This window comes from Anabrus simplex, chromosome 2, assembly GCF_040414725.1.
Source record: "Anabrus simplex isolate iqAnaSimp1 chromosome 2, ASM4041472v1, whole genome shotgun sequence".
Classification (NCBI taxonomy): domain Eukaryota; kingdom Metazoa; phylum Arthropoda; class Insecta; order Orthoptera; family Tettigoniidae; genus Anabrus; species Anabrus simplex.
The window spans coordinates 192,136,231-192,151,508 of NC_090266.1; the positions used below are offsets into that span (position 1 = coordinate 192,136,231).

The 15,278-nt window shown below is 42.6% G+C and overlaps 1 protein-coding gene across 1 annotated transcript in view; it reads right to left on the reverse strand.

Moving 5' to 3' along the window:
- Nucleotides 1-11,922, reverse strand: part of LOC136862735 (uncharacterized) — a 121,762-nt gene extending 109,840 nt beyond the window's left edge. The window contains exon 1 of the mRNA XM_067138960.2: nt 11,785-11,922. The gene's annotated coding sequence lies outside the window, so the exon portion shown is untranslated. The remainder of the gene's footprint in view (nt 1-11,784) is intronic.
- Nucleotides 11,923-15,278: the final 3,356 nt, after the last annotated feature.

Genomic DNA, 15,278 nt, shown 5'->3' on the forward strand with positions numbered 1-15,278 from the left:
TCGGTGCGACGTAAAGCCCCTAGCAAAAAAATAAAATAAAAATAAAATAAAAAACCTTGTCAATTAACTACACAGGCCTTTGAGCATAACATTCTAAAATTTCAGTTCTATTCCAGTACGGAAATACTTCGTAACTTTCGTCGTAAATGTTGGTGACGTCAAGAAATCAGAGGGTCATGCCTAAAAGAATTCATATCGGATGACGCTTTCGACACAACGTGAAATAAATCTCGGTGTATAGTAAAAGTGGAGGTCAATGTTTTGGCACTCTGTAGCCTTTAATTTATTCTTATACATTCTTATTATACATTCTTACGAATATGAAATCTGTTATATAAAATTGAAAGGTTTGAACCATTTGGTAGAAAATCAATTGAACATTAGACAGTAACTTGCAACTGGTAATACTGCGAATAAAGGAAGTTCGTTTGAAACTGTACTGTACTGTATACCAAGGAAAGGCGCATCGGTACGCGCTATCAGTTCATCAATCGCCTAACGAATACGAGGAAGTTGTTTCCACTGACAGCCTGGAGATATAATCTACTTAACGTGATTTCTAGTGAAATACGTATAAAAGAGATTAATTAATGCAAATTTGTCGGGAAAATGCAGAGAAGAAGCATTAGTAGAAATACTTCAGCTACTTTCATAATAACATTAACAATGTCTACTTTTCTTGTCCATCAGAAGAAATATAATAATATATAATACTCTTGAATAACCTGCTATTGTTATGACTGAGAGAACAGGTCTCCTACAGCAACAGCAGCAACTAAAACAACAATGAAAACAGCAACAAAATGCTCCGGAACAATAGACAATATAAATCTGTCTCATAAAAACAGAGCAAAAATATTATCGGACTTCTTACGTGTTCTATGATCACGTTTGTTTAATATTCGGTGTTCAGGGATCTTATTTACAAATTATTCAGGATAATCTTCACTCTCGTCTGAATCAGTGTCATCTGAAGTTTCACCGAGGTTGATGTCGGACTGGTCTAATTCTAATTCCTTATGCATGGTGTTGTCACGCTCCCAGTATTCCTGCTCAGTGTCTTTTACGTGGTCGCAACATTTTTTCCGTTTGTCTTGCGAATACTGTGCAAGCAATATCCGCAAAGAGCTTCCCTTTTGTCGAGTGTGTCTGCTGTCAAGTCACGAGTGATCTATAAGACAAGAGAAATATTTCGTACAGAATAAGCATTTTTATTTATATTGGGAATAGGAGCGCCTCATTTATGAACAGTGAAGGCATTAGAGATGCTATGGCACACATTTTTATGCTAAAAACTAATTATGCTGTATTACTATTAATTGAGATATATTCTTTTTTTGCTAGGGGCTTTACGTCGCACCGACACAGATAGGTCTTATGGCGACGATGGGATAGGAAAGGCCTAGGAGTTGGAAGGAAGCGGCCGTGGCCTTAATTAAGGTACAGCCCCAGCATTTGCCTGGTGTGAAAATGGGAAACCACGGAAAACCATCTTCAGGGCTGCCGATAGTGGGATTCGAACCTACAATCTCCCGGATGCAAGCTCACAGCCACGCGCCTCTACGCGCACGGCCAACTCGCCCGGTGAGATATATTCTTATCACGGACCTCTCCTTTGATATCTCCCCAAACCGACTCAGTGTGATTGAGATCTGGATGATATGTTTCATATGTTCACTCATGATATAAACACTTTCACGTGCCTAGCCTCGCAGTGGTCTCCCAGATTTAGAAGAGGACCTAGAAGCCATGCTCGTCACTTCAGTAATTTCAACTTAGCCCGCACGTAACAACACGCGCCGCTTGAGAGACGTTTTCACTTCAGCGCTAGCCTGGCGACTGGACCTGCTGTAGGAGTGGGGGAACGATAGCTCCCACCACTGCATGCGCAACCATTTCTCGCGCAGGACGCTTTCAACCAAAACGGACTATAATATGGGAAGGACAGCTGATTCAGAAAGTGATGGAACCAACCAGAGGGAAAAATATCCTGGATGTGGTGCTGATAAAACCAGATGAGCTCTATAGGGAAACTGAAGTAATAGATGGTATTAGTGATCATGAAGCTGTTTTTGTGGTAGTTAAAAATAAATGCGATAGAAAGGAAGGTCTTAAAAGTAGGACTGTTAGGCAGTACCATATGGCTGATAAAGCAGGTATGAGGCAGTTTCTAAAAAGTAACTATGATCGGTGGAAAACGGTAAATAAAAATGTAAACAGACTCTGGGATGGGTTTAAAGAAATTGTAGAGGAATGCGAAAACAGGTTTGTACCTTTAAGGGTGGTAAGGAATGGTAAAGACCCACCTTATTATAATAGAGAAATAAAGAGACTAAGAAGGAGGTGCAGACTGGAAAGAAATAGAGCTTGAAATGGCTGTGGAAGTAAGGAGAAATTGAAGGAAGTTACTAGAAAATTGAATCTAGCAAAGAAGGCAGCTAAGGTTAACATGATGGCAAGCATAATTGACAGTCATACAAATTTTAGTGAAAAATGGAAGGGTATGTATAGGTATTTTAAGGCAGAAACAGGTTCCAAGAAGGACACTCCAGGAATAATTAATGAACAAGGGGAGTGTGTATGTGAGGATCTTCAAAAGGCAGAAGTATTCAGTCAGCAGTATGTAAAGATTGTTGGTTACAAGGATAATGTCGAGATAGAGGAAGAGACTAAGGCCAAAGAAGTAATAAAATTTACATATGATAACAATGACATTTACAATAAGATACAAAAGTTTAAAACTAGAAAAGCGGCTGGAATTGATCAGATTTCTGGGGATATACTAAAGACAATGGGTTTGAATGTAGTACCATATCTGAAGTACTTATTTGATTATTCTTTGGTCGAAGGAGCTATACCAGATGAATGGAGAGTTGCTATAGTAGCCCCTGTGTATAAAGGAAAGGGTGATAGACATAAAGCTGAAAATTACAGGCCAGTAATTTTGACATGCATTGTATGTAAGCTTTGGGAAGGCATTCTTTCTGATTATATTAGACATGTTTGTGAAATTAATAACTGGTTCGATAGAAGGCAATTCGGTTTTAGGAAAGGTTATTCCACTGAAGCTCAACTTGTAGGATTCCAGCAAGATATAGCAGATATCTTGGATTCTGGAGGTCAAATGGACTGTATCGCGATTGACATGTCTAAAGCATTTGATAGGGTGGATCATGGGAGACTACTGGCAAAAATGAGTGCAATTGGACTAGACAAAAGAGTGACTGAATGGGTTGCTATATTTCTAGAAAATAGATCTCAGAGAGTTAGAGTAGGTGAAGCTTTGTCTGACCCTGTAATAGTTGAGAGGGGAGTTCCTCAGGGCAGTGTTATCGGACCTTTATGTTTTCTTATATATATAAATGATATGAGTAAAGGAGTGGAATCGGAGGTAAGGCTTTTTGCGGATGATGTTATTCTCTATAGAGTGATAAATAAGTTACAAGATTGTGAGCAACTGCAACGTGACCTCGAAAATGTTGTGAGATGGACAGCAGGCAATGGTATGTTGATAAACGGGGTTAAAAGTCAGGTTGTGAGTTTCACAAATAGGAAAAGTCCTCTCAGTTTTAATTACTGCGTTGATGGGGTGAAAGTTCCTTTTGGGGATCATTGTAAGTATCTAGGTGTTAATATAAGGAAAGATCTTCACTGGGGTAATCACATAAATGGGATTGTAAATAAAGGGTACCGATCTCTGCACATGGTTATGAGGGTGTTTAGGGGTTGTAGTAAGGATGTAAAGGAGAGTGCATATAAGTCTCTGGTAAGACCCCAACTAGAGTATGGTTCCAGTGTATGGGACCCTCACCAGGATTACCTGATTCAAGAACTGGAAAAAATCCAAAGAAAAGCAGCTCGATTTGTTCTGGGTGATTTCCGACAGAAGAGTAGCGTTACAAAAATGTTGCAATGTTTGGGTTGGGAAGAATTGAGAGAAAGAAGAAGAGCTGCTCGACTAAGTGGTATGTTCCGAGCTGTCAGCGGAGAGATGGCGTGGAATGACATTAGTAGACGAATAGGTTTGAATGGCGTTTATAAAAGTAGGAAAGATCACAATATGAAGATAAAGTTGGAATTCAAGAGGACAAACTGGGGCAAATATTCATTTATAGGAAGGGGAGTTAGGGATTGGAATAACTTACCAAGGGAGATGTTCAATAAATTTCCAATTTCTTTGAAATCATTTCGGAAAAGGCTAGGAAATCAACAGATAGGGAATCTGCCACCTGGGCGACTGCCCTAAATGCAGATCAGTATTGATTGATTGATTGATCCTGGAAGTGTTTCCGTGGTTTCCCACCACTACTACAGGTAAATGTCGGGATGGTTCCTTACATACTACAACGGCCGCCTCCGTCCCAATTCCTCACCTGAATTACTGCTACAGACACCACAATAACACAGGTTATCAGACACATTGTAACACACATAGAGTACACACACACCCAAGCACATGGGGCTGCACGACCACGATGTCCAAGCCCCGGAAATGAAATAACAACAACTGTTCTCTGTACCCCTTCGAGTGTCTTAATCACGTGCGCCTGGAGAGGAACCCGAACAATAAGATGCATTACTGAAAGTGCGACCGCCGGGCTGAGTGGCTCAGACGGTTGAGGCGCTGGCCTTCTGACCCCAACTTGACAGGTTCGATCCTGGCTCAGTCCGGTGGTAATTGAAGGTGCTCAAATACGTCAGCTTCGTGTCGGTAGATTTACTGGCACGTAAAAGAACTCCTGCGGGACAAAATTCCGGCACCTCGGCGTCTCCGAAAACCATAAAAGAGTAGTTAGTGGGACGTAAAGCAAATAACATTATTAAATTGCGACCGTATAAGCATTGCTGTTCTGGAGTAGACTTAGTGTTTGAAAATGTGGATTTTGTCATGCAATCGCAGTGTGAATGACACACGCCCTGCAAACAAATGGAAATAAGGTAGTGTAGCTGCTATTAGAGGGCGTTGGAGGGGAAGGTCATATCCGCCCTGTATCTCACGGGTCTCATGTTACGTACACTACAGTTTTGGAGTACGTCTGGAGAAACTGGACATGTTTCTTCTGTACAGAGAGTGTGGAAGGAGTTCTAGGAGAGCTTCGCAACTATATGCTGAGAGGTATACCGTCTGGGATCATCTGTCGCGTATGACAATACGACGCCTTTGCCGCATGTTGTTGCAGAACGGACACTGGAATAATGTGCAGAGAAACAGGAGCACACCAGCGACAGCGGAGGAGAAGGCAATAGATGTTCTGGCGGCCGTCGCCCATAATCCACATACTACCTCACACGCAATTGCGCGTGATGCCGGAATAAGCCAGGCAAGTGTCATTCGCATTCTACAGCGACCCAAGTTTCATCCCTATCGCGTATCTTTGCATCAACAACTTGATGAGCGAGATTATGTACAACGTGCGGATTTCTGCCGTGATGTTATTTCGCGAGCACGGGACGAAGGGAACTTCCTGCAGAAATTTCTCTTCACTGATGAAGCAACCTTCAGCAACCATGGACATATCAATCTACGGAATATGCACTATTGGTCTTGTGAGAACCCACACTGGCTCAGGCAGGTGGATCATTAGCGGCAATGGAGTGTCAATGTATGGTGCGGGATAATCGGCGTCCATGTAGTAGGGCCATATTTTCTTGAAACGGGGAACAGGTATGCCGAATTTCTATCAGAAGTGTTACCGGTTCTCCTGGAAAACGTACACCTTAAGATACGACAGGATATGTCGTTCCAGCACGACGGGTCTTCTTCCCACTATTCGCTTGTGGCCCGGCAAGTCTTAAACGAGACATTCTCCGGTCGATGGATCGGATGTGGAGGCGCCATCAGGTGGCCAGCACGGTCAACTGATTTGACATCACTGGACTTTTTCCTCAGGGGTACGTGCACGGGCATAGTCTACGCGTAAGCTCCAACAACACCACAGGATCTCAAGCGACATATCATCGCAACATGTGCTGCAATATCGAGGGAAACTCTTCGGTCTCTGGCATCATCCCTCGCGACACGACTGCAAATGTGCATTGCCGTTGATGGTCAACATTTCGAGCACATAGTTAAATAGACACATTGTGTATGCGGATCACTGAGACGCAGTCCGGCTCCATGGCTAAATGGTTAGGGTGCTGGCCTTTGGTAACAGGAGTCCCGGGTTCGATTTCCGGCAGGGTCGGGAATTTTTAGCATAATTGGTTAATTTCGGTGGCACGGGGGCTGGGTGTATGTGTCGTCTTCATCATCATTTTATCCTCATCACGACGCGCAGGTCACCTACGGGCATCAAATCAAAAGACCTGCATCTGGCGAGTCGAACTTGTCCTCGGACACTCCCGGCACTAAAATCCACACGCCATTTCATTTTTTACTTAGACGCACGTATTCAAACATCACCTACCTCGTATCTTTATTGTGATAATTTAGCCTCCAGCCAATCAACATTGCCCACAATTAGCCACGAATGGTTTTGCCACATAAAGTACTGAACTCGTTGGCAACACGGTCTCTACATACAAAATGCCAAAATGCCCGCCTCATAACACTTACACTGACGAGACGTTGTTATGTTCCCATTCCTACGCCCTTAGGATCATATCCAATGAAGTCTACAGTACCTCGGACATTATTCATTTGCTTTTCTAGAAGGAGCTCTTCCGGTGTTTTGTGTTATGCTTATTTCTCAACTCATACAGAAGTATGTACTGTACACTAAAAACAAGTGACAATTATAGCTTTCGTTATGTTCCTTTCAAGGCAAAGTAATTATTTTATTCCTTTTAAGCACATCAACCCTCCGTGTCATGTCATGAGTTCGCCTGTAATACACACTTTGCAAACACGTCACATGTGTACGAGGTGCTTACATGCCTGGTATCCCTTCTGTGGCTGAACTTACTCCCAGGAAACTGCTTGCGCGTCAATTTGTCCTTGCCCGACTTCACGCCGTCTGATGCGGCATGCAAAACCGCGCATTCTGTTCTTATTTATATCTTAAAAAGTACTTGTCCGATTTTTTAAATACTTACATATTTGAACTTGTTCGCAGATGAACTTTTAGTCCAGCTGTATGAATTTGTGCCGTTCTATTTAAAAATATGGAGTTAGTATAAATATCTCGCTTATTAATCACCCCATGAGGCAAAGTGGCACGTTATTTTACAAGACCCTGTGTACCATTTACGAATATGAAAACAGAATGCCGATATCTTTAATCGTTTAGAAGTTATTTGCGTGTAACATGTTAGGTGAATAACCCTGTATATGCAGTTTCAGGATAAATATGCGTAGTGACTAGTCCGTACAATACTAGAACTCTAGGTCTAGTGTTTGACCCAATTAACTGCTTCATCCGATATGCGGTGAATGTAAATTAACTTTCCTTTGTCCGACTTGTTGGCTGAACGGTCAGCGTACTGGCCTTCGGTTCAGAGGTTCCCGGGTTCGATTCCCGGCCGGGTTGGGGATTTTAACCTTAATTGGTTAATTCCAATGGCACGGGGGCTAGTTGTATGTGTTGTCTTCATCATCATGTCATCCTCATCACGACGCGCAGGTCGTCTACAGGAGTCAAATAGAAAGACCTGCACCTGGCGAGCCGAACCCGTCCTGGGATATCCCGGCACTAAAAGCCATACGACATTTCATTTACATCTCAACTTTCCTTTGGAAGTTCTAATTGGGCAGTCAGCAACAATGTGGTGGATTGACTGAGAAGGTGTCCCCGTGTGGTGCTAAGAAAGCAACGGTGATAAGATGAGACCGAACTGTTGGAAACGAACTCTCGATTAAAGAGCGAACAAGAAGGAGGTGTGTGGTCCTTTTCAGAACCCTCAAGTTCGTAGAATTGGACCATCGCTGCACATTTTACTAGTCGTAACCTCCGTAATAACAGTAAGTGGAATGGAATGGGTTGGCTGACGTCTCCTCATCGGGGATGCCGGAGTTGTGGCGAGAATCTGTATCCGAGCTGCACGAAAACATTTAAATATTACGAATTTTGCGTAAATTGGATGAAAATAGGCTCGTGAATTGAGCGAAGTGTTAAAAACTACCGAAAATGAAATTCTCCTTCACACTTACTTTAAGTAGATTTGTGCATAAATTTGTACTTAGAGCTTCAAGGATTGGGACTAGCAGTTTCATGTAAAATATAAACTTTCAAGAAACTTTTAGTTTAGATATTCCTCTCATTTATACACGTATGCATTTAAAAGCTATCTCAAATTTAACGCGATCTTTAAAAAATGTTGATGTGATAGGCATCTCTTCTTTTATGTATTGCATTCTAGTTATGTTTCCATGTTTCCAAGTATTCCATATATACCACTCCAGAAATGGGAACCTCTTTTTCTAAGTTTCTCAACTCTCTGGTGGGGAATCGAACCGAGACCCTTCCGGGCAAACACAAAATATTTTACCAACTAGGCTGGACAGCCCCCTACATTTCACTTCGAAAGTTGTTGAAGAGATGGCAGTTTGGAAATCTAGGACCAAATTTTTTGGCATATGCAAGTGAATCGCCAAAAAGTCTATAAACCTTCCCGCACACGAGTGGTGGCAAACGAGAGCGATCTAGCCTGCTCACAATGACCACATGCTTACCACAAATACCGCAGTCTATTACGAACGGGTTGTTCAAATTAGAAAAGAAATCTAATAAACTTGCCATAACACAGCAAATGCTCGAAATTCTCTCTCCATTGGCATGTAGACAGCCATTGTAATGTGAGAAGATATTAAGATTTACCTTCCACAATTCAGCCTTCGGTATTTTGAATACATCACATGGGCTAGCACGCTTTAGAATTTTTACTTTGCGAATGATTGTAAGGTCCGCCTCTGTGGTGTAGTGGTTAGCGTGATTAGCTGCCACCCCCGGAGGCCCGGGTTCGATTCCCGGCTCTGCCACGATATTTGAAAAGTGGTACGAGAGCTGGAACGGGGTCCACTCAGCCTCGGGGGGTCAACTGAGTAGAGGTGGGTTCGATTCCCACCTCAGCCATCCTCGAAGTGGTTTTCCGTGGTTTCCCACTTCTCCTCCAGGCGAATGCCGGGATGGTACCTAACTTAAGGCCACGGCCGCTTCCTTCCCTCTTCCTTGCCTATCCCATCCGATCTTCCCATCCCTCCACAAGGCCCCTGTTCAGCATAGCAGGTGAGGCCGCCTGGGCGAGGTACTGGTCATTCTCCCCATTTGTATCTCACGACCAAGAGTCTGAAGCTCCAGGACACTGCCCTTGAGGCGGTAGAGGTGGGATCCCTCGCTGAGTCCGAGGGAAAAACCGAACCTGGAGGGTAAACAGATGATGATGATGATGATGAATGATTGTAAACGGGATGAAATGGCAGATTGTTTTATCAAGAAGAAAATTCCTCTAGTTTTTATTGCTAGGTGTTAATATAAGGAATGATCTCCATTGGGGTAATCATATTATAGCAAAGCAAAGTCACCTCCGTACAGGCCATGAAGGCCCTTGGAGGAGTGGAAGGTTAAAGGCTTCCACCATTGTTAACCTCGGCACGTGATGGGGTAGAGTGGTTAGTTTTACGCCCGGCCACCTTTGCCCCCAGGAATTAACCTGGTACTCATTTTTGGTGCAGGCTGAGTGAACCTCAGGGCCATATGCACGTCCGGAAGTGGAAATCTCGTTTCTTAAATTTTACGACTTCCTGACGGGGATTCGAACCCACGTCCTTCCGGGCGAACCGAGCACGCCTTTACCGCCTCGGCCAGGCAGCCCCTGTAATCATATTATAGCTCCTGATTTTTCCTTTGTGGCTCCTTGTAACAGGTATCTTATTTCCTGTGTCGAAATAGCTTCATCCAATTCAGGTAGAGTGACACTCAAACTCCCCGAAAAAAATAATCCCCTCATGATGAGCTCTTCACTTGTCTTCTTTAATCAATAATTTCTCGAAATACTGGACCCATGTACTATGACTTATGTTGATCCCCCCAGAACCCGACTTCTTCTTGGTTAACTGATTTATCTTATTCCATGGTTTCCTACTATCATTGTCCTTACACTTTTTATTTATATCTGCAGCCATATTTTGTTGTTATTCCGACCTTGTTTTCTTTTTTTTTTTTAATTTTTATTTACAAAATTCGTTTCTAGCCACTTGACCACCATCCACCGTGTATCTCCTAAGTGCCCTCATAACTAGTGACTTTATCTTTGCACATTCTGTATTATACCATCCAGATTTTATCTGCGTTTTACCTGGATTTAGCCTCATACATTTTCCTGCCATTCCTATTAAATTTTCTATCATGATTAGGGCTTCTTCAATATATTCCCTTCTATAAATTTTATAATACCTATTTTCCAAATTTCAAAATGTTCTCTATTGAAGTACTATCTGAATTCATTCCCCAATTCTTCTCTCCAACGATACTGTACCTAGGTATCTTCCTAGCCTTTTACACTATCGTAAACGATCTCCTGCACTCTTATATCTTGAATAATTAATTTTATATATTTCTGTTACATTCTTTATCCGGGCTATTTCTATTAACTACTAATACCTCGTCCTCATGTTGACTGTAAACTGGCTTCCTGTTATCTGTCCTCCTCGCGTTATGATCTCCCATAATTATAATGCAAGTTGCTTTACTTCGCACCGACACAGATAGATTTTATGGCGACGATGAGACAGGAAAGGGATAGGAGTTGGAAGGAAGCGGCCGTGGCCTCAATTAATGTACAGCCCCAACATTTGCCTGGTGTGAAATTGGGAAACCACCGAAAACCATCTTCAGGACTGCCGCCAGTGGGGCTCGAACCTACAGTCTCCCGAATACTAGATACAGGCCGCACTTGAGTGACTGCAACTATCGAGCTCGGTGATTATAATGCTTGCCTGATCACATGTAGGCTACGTCTCATTCGTCTAATTTCTCCCACCAAATTCTCAAAAAATTAATTCTGCACAAATCGGGAGCTCAAAGGTGGATTATATATATATATATATTTCATTCCTCCAATTGACCCTACCTAATATTCTTATCCAGATTAATTCATTAAACTCAGGTTCTAAGAGCTGTACCCTATATTTGAGGTTTTCTTTGATTACAACCGAAATTCCGCCCGATATCCTTGCTCTATTCGATCTCCTTGATCCAAATTGACTCCATACAATACAGCCTTCTATCTTTAGGTCCCTCTTGTAATCAGACCAAGTTTCTACAAGTCCAAGGATGTCCATTTCTTCCAGCAGTTCTTTAAAGCCTTCGTTACATATTTTATTCCATATTCCTTCAATATTAACACATGATACATTTTACTATAGATATTTTTTACTACTGTGTTCCACTAACCCGGAGGCCCCGGGTTCGATTCCCGGCCAGGTCAGGGATTTTTACCTGGACCTGAGGGCTGGTTCGAGGTCCACTCAGTCTACGTGATTAGAATTGAGGAGCTATTGGACGGTGAGATAGCGGCCCCGGTCTCGAAAGCCAAGAATAACGGCCGAGAGGATTCGCCGTGCTGACCACACGACACCTCGTAATCTGCAGGCCTTCGGTCGGAGCAGCGGTCGCTTGGTAGGCCAAGACCCTTCAAGGGCTGTAGTGCCATGGGGTTTGGTTTGGTTTGGTGTTCCACTAAACTCCCTGACTTACTTCTAGTCATTCTAGATCTTTCCACTTCCATTATACTCTCCTAAAGAGAGCAAATAACGTCCTTCTCAGACAGTTCTTCCGTGATTTTTACTGTACCACTTGAACCCACCCCCTTCTTCTGAAATAAAGTATTTTAGACTCATTAACTTACGCCTGGAAGTATCCTAACTGCTCCACGCGGCTCCGCTGTTGACTGACTCGCCTCGTCGTTCCCCTGCTATTTGACTCCACTGGAAGATCTGACGCAGATAGTTGAATCACCTGTCCAGGGTTATCAACACCAGCACTGTACGTAGACTCTGAATCCCTTGTGTCATCACTCCTACACCATGCACTTTCGCTGATGACCCAAACTGCTTACTTCGTTCTTTGAACATATCGCCCAGTTCACTGACCGTCCACGTTTTCGCCCAGGTATCTCCTATTACACGCAAGCGGTTTCCTCTTATAAATGCCCGTAGGTTCGACTTTCTTGCTTGTAAATGGAATTATAGAACTCTTTGCTCGTGGAGACTTTTTATTTATTTAATTTGTTTAATTATTAGATATAGGCTATGGAAGGCCATTTTACAATAATAATAATAATAATAATAATAATAATAATAATAATAATAATAATAATAATAATAATAATAATATCTTTAAATCAGTATAAAAATAGCAATCGGCATTACAAAACAGTATTAAGTATCAACAATAATTTATTAACAATTATTAACAACAACAATGTTACAACAATGGCAACGATAACTGGCACGTGTCGGTTACAAAACTAGAAAGAAGAAAGGCCGAGGGTTGGATGGACGGAAGAAAATGGAAACCTGCAGAGGACTTCAAAGGAATGTTTTAATTTTTTGTTTGAAGGATGCGAAAGGTGTGAACATGTCGATATCGGGTAGTGAGTTACTTCTGTTAGTTCTTAGATTATGCTGTCCTTCAATCAATCAATCAATCAATCAATCAATCAATCAATCAATCAATCAATCAATCAATCAATCAATCAATCAATCAATCAATCAATCAATCAATCAATCAATCAATCACTACTGATCTGCATTTAGGGCAGTCGCCCAGGTGGCAGATTCTCTATCTGTTGTTTTCCTAGCCTTTAATCGTTCATTTGTTGATACTGCACCTCAGACATTTCTTTGGTCTACTCGGCCTGAGAAGTATCGCGTACATCTTCCCTGATTTTCTCCATGTCCGCCCATGTGAATGGGCCTGGGTTCATCTCGACGCTTCCGATGACTAATACAGTAGCCACTATCAACAGTTCTGTCAGTCCTATTCTTTCATTTACTCCTAATTTGCACTCCGTCGTGATCAACATGACCCGCCTGTGCCATCGCCCAATCGCACTTCTATAGGCCTACTGCTGCACTGTTACGCCCATACGGCTTTTCCTGCACTTCCGGATCGTTACCACGCACGTCTGCTCACTAGCTCAGCTCAGCAAAGACTCAGTAATCATATTAACGAGATTGTTGTCCGCCTCCGTAGCGTAACGGTTAGTGTTATTAGCTGCCGTCCTTGGGGGCCCGGGTTCGATTCCCGGTACTGCCAGAAATTTAAAACTGGGAGGGCTGGTATGTGGTAGAAGTGGTACACGCAGCTCACCTCCAATAGGGGTGTGCCTGAAAAGAGCTGCACCACCTCGGGATGAGGACACGAGTTTACTTTAACGAGATTGTTAAGAAATGGTAAAGATCTCTTCACATGGTTATGAGGTTGTAGTAAGGATGTAAAGGAGAGGGTGTATAGGTCTCTGGTAAGACCCTAACTAGAGTATAGTTTCAGCATATGGAACCCACACCAGGACAACTTGATACGAGAACTGGACACGATCCAAAGAAAGGAAGCACGATTTGTTCTGGGTGATTTCCAAAGAAATTGTTGCGAAAATTTGCAAACGTTGAGCTGGGAAGACTTAAGAGTTGGGAGACGAGATGCTCGACTCAGTGGTATGTTTCGAGCTGTCAGTGGAGATATGGCGTAGAATGACAATTCTAGACGAATAAGCAGGAGTAGCACTTTTCAAAGTAGGAGAGATCATAATATGAAGATACATGAAATGGCGTATGGCTTTTAGTGCCGGGAGTGTCCGAGGACATGTTCGGCTTGCCAGGTGCAGGTTTTTTGATTTGACTCCCGTAGGCGACCTGCGCGTCGTGATGAGGATGCAATGATGATAATTGCCATAAAAATAAAATTACAGCGGACTTACGTTTATATGGCTCTAATTTTCATAAAATGAATAAAATGTGACTTACGTTGGTTTAGATTTAACAATGAAGGGTAGGGATTTGCAATATTTTTCAGTGTGAAAACGTTCGCTTCTCGTACGTACAATATTTTCACACAACTTATGCACGTAACCCTTGTTCTAGGATAGCTCTCCCTTGATGTAGCATGCCAATGTTTCTGAATCTAAACAGCACGCGTTTTGTACGTTTTGCTTTCAGAACTACTTCACATTCTCAAGTTATGTCTGTTATAAAGCAATAACACCTTTAATGTCATTGTAATAACATTATACAAATCCATGTGGTTATTTTCTTGTCCGATATCTGAACTAACAGACAGACCTAAGGGAAGGAAAGAAGACAAATTTATAAGAAAGTTTATCTTGAACCTGAGAGTTCAACGTAACCGTTGGATGATTTGTGGTGCAGATGAGGAGAATGTGCTCTCCTTTGTCTACCGTTATTACCTGGAGTAATTTAGTAGTAAATTTCTCCGAGGCAGCTGGTATTATTTCTATAGTAGCAGCACACATCAATTCTAAGTACAGTCTGCGTAAGGCTGCGAGTGGAGCACAAAGCACTTCGCAATAGATGTTTAAGATAAAATTGAGTGAAAGGGGGGTAACGAATAGAAACATTCATTTACTTTTATTTTATTTATTTATTATTTTTTTTTTTTTGCTAGGGGCTTTACGTCGCACCGACACAGCTAGGTCTTATGGCGACGATGGGATTGGAAAGGCCTAGGAGTTGGAAGGAAGCGGCCGTGGCCTTAATTAAGGTACAGCCCCAGCATTTGCCTGGCGTAAAAATGGGAAACCACGGAAAACCATTTTCAGGGCTGCCGATAGTGGGATTCGAACCTACTATCTCCCGGATGCAAGCTCACAGCCGCGCGCCTCTACACGCACGGCCAACTCGCCCGGTACTTTTATTTTTCACAAAAACTTGGAAGTAAACATGAAATGAAATGCGTATGGTTTTTAGTGCCGGAAGTGTCCGAGGACAAGTTCGGCTCGTCAGATGCAGGTCTTTTAATTTGACTCCCGTGGGCGACCTGCGCGTCGTGATGAGGATTAAATGATGAAGACGACACAAAGAACCCAGCCCCGTGCCAACGAAATTAACCAATTATGGTTAAAATTCTCGACCCTGCCGGGAATCGAACCCGGGACCCCTGTGACCAAAGACCAGCGCGCTAACCATTTAGCCATGGAGACGTACTGCTTGGAAGTGTGAGTTAATAATTCATTCTTAGTCCCTGTACTGCTGTTCCTTGTTATGCCGTGCTGAGTGGCGCAGACGGTTGAGGCGCTGGCCTTCTGACCTGACCTTCGATTCTGGCTCAGTCCGGTGGTATTTGAAGGTTCTCAAATGCGCTAGCCTTGTGTTGGTAGATTTA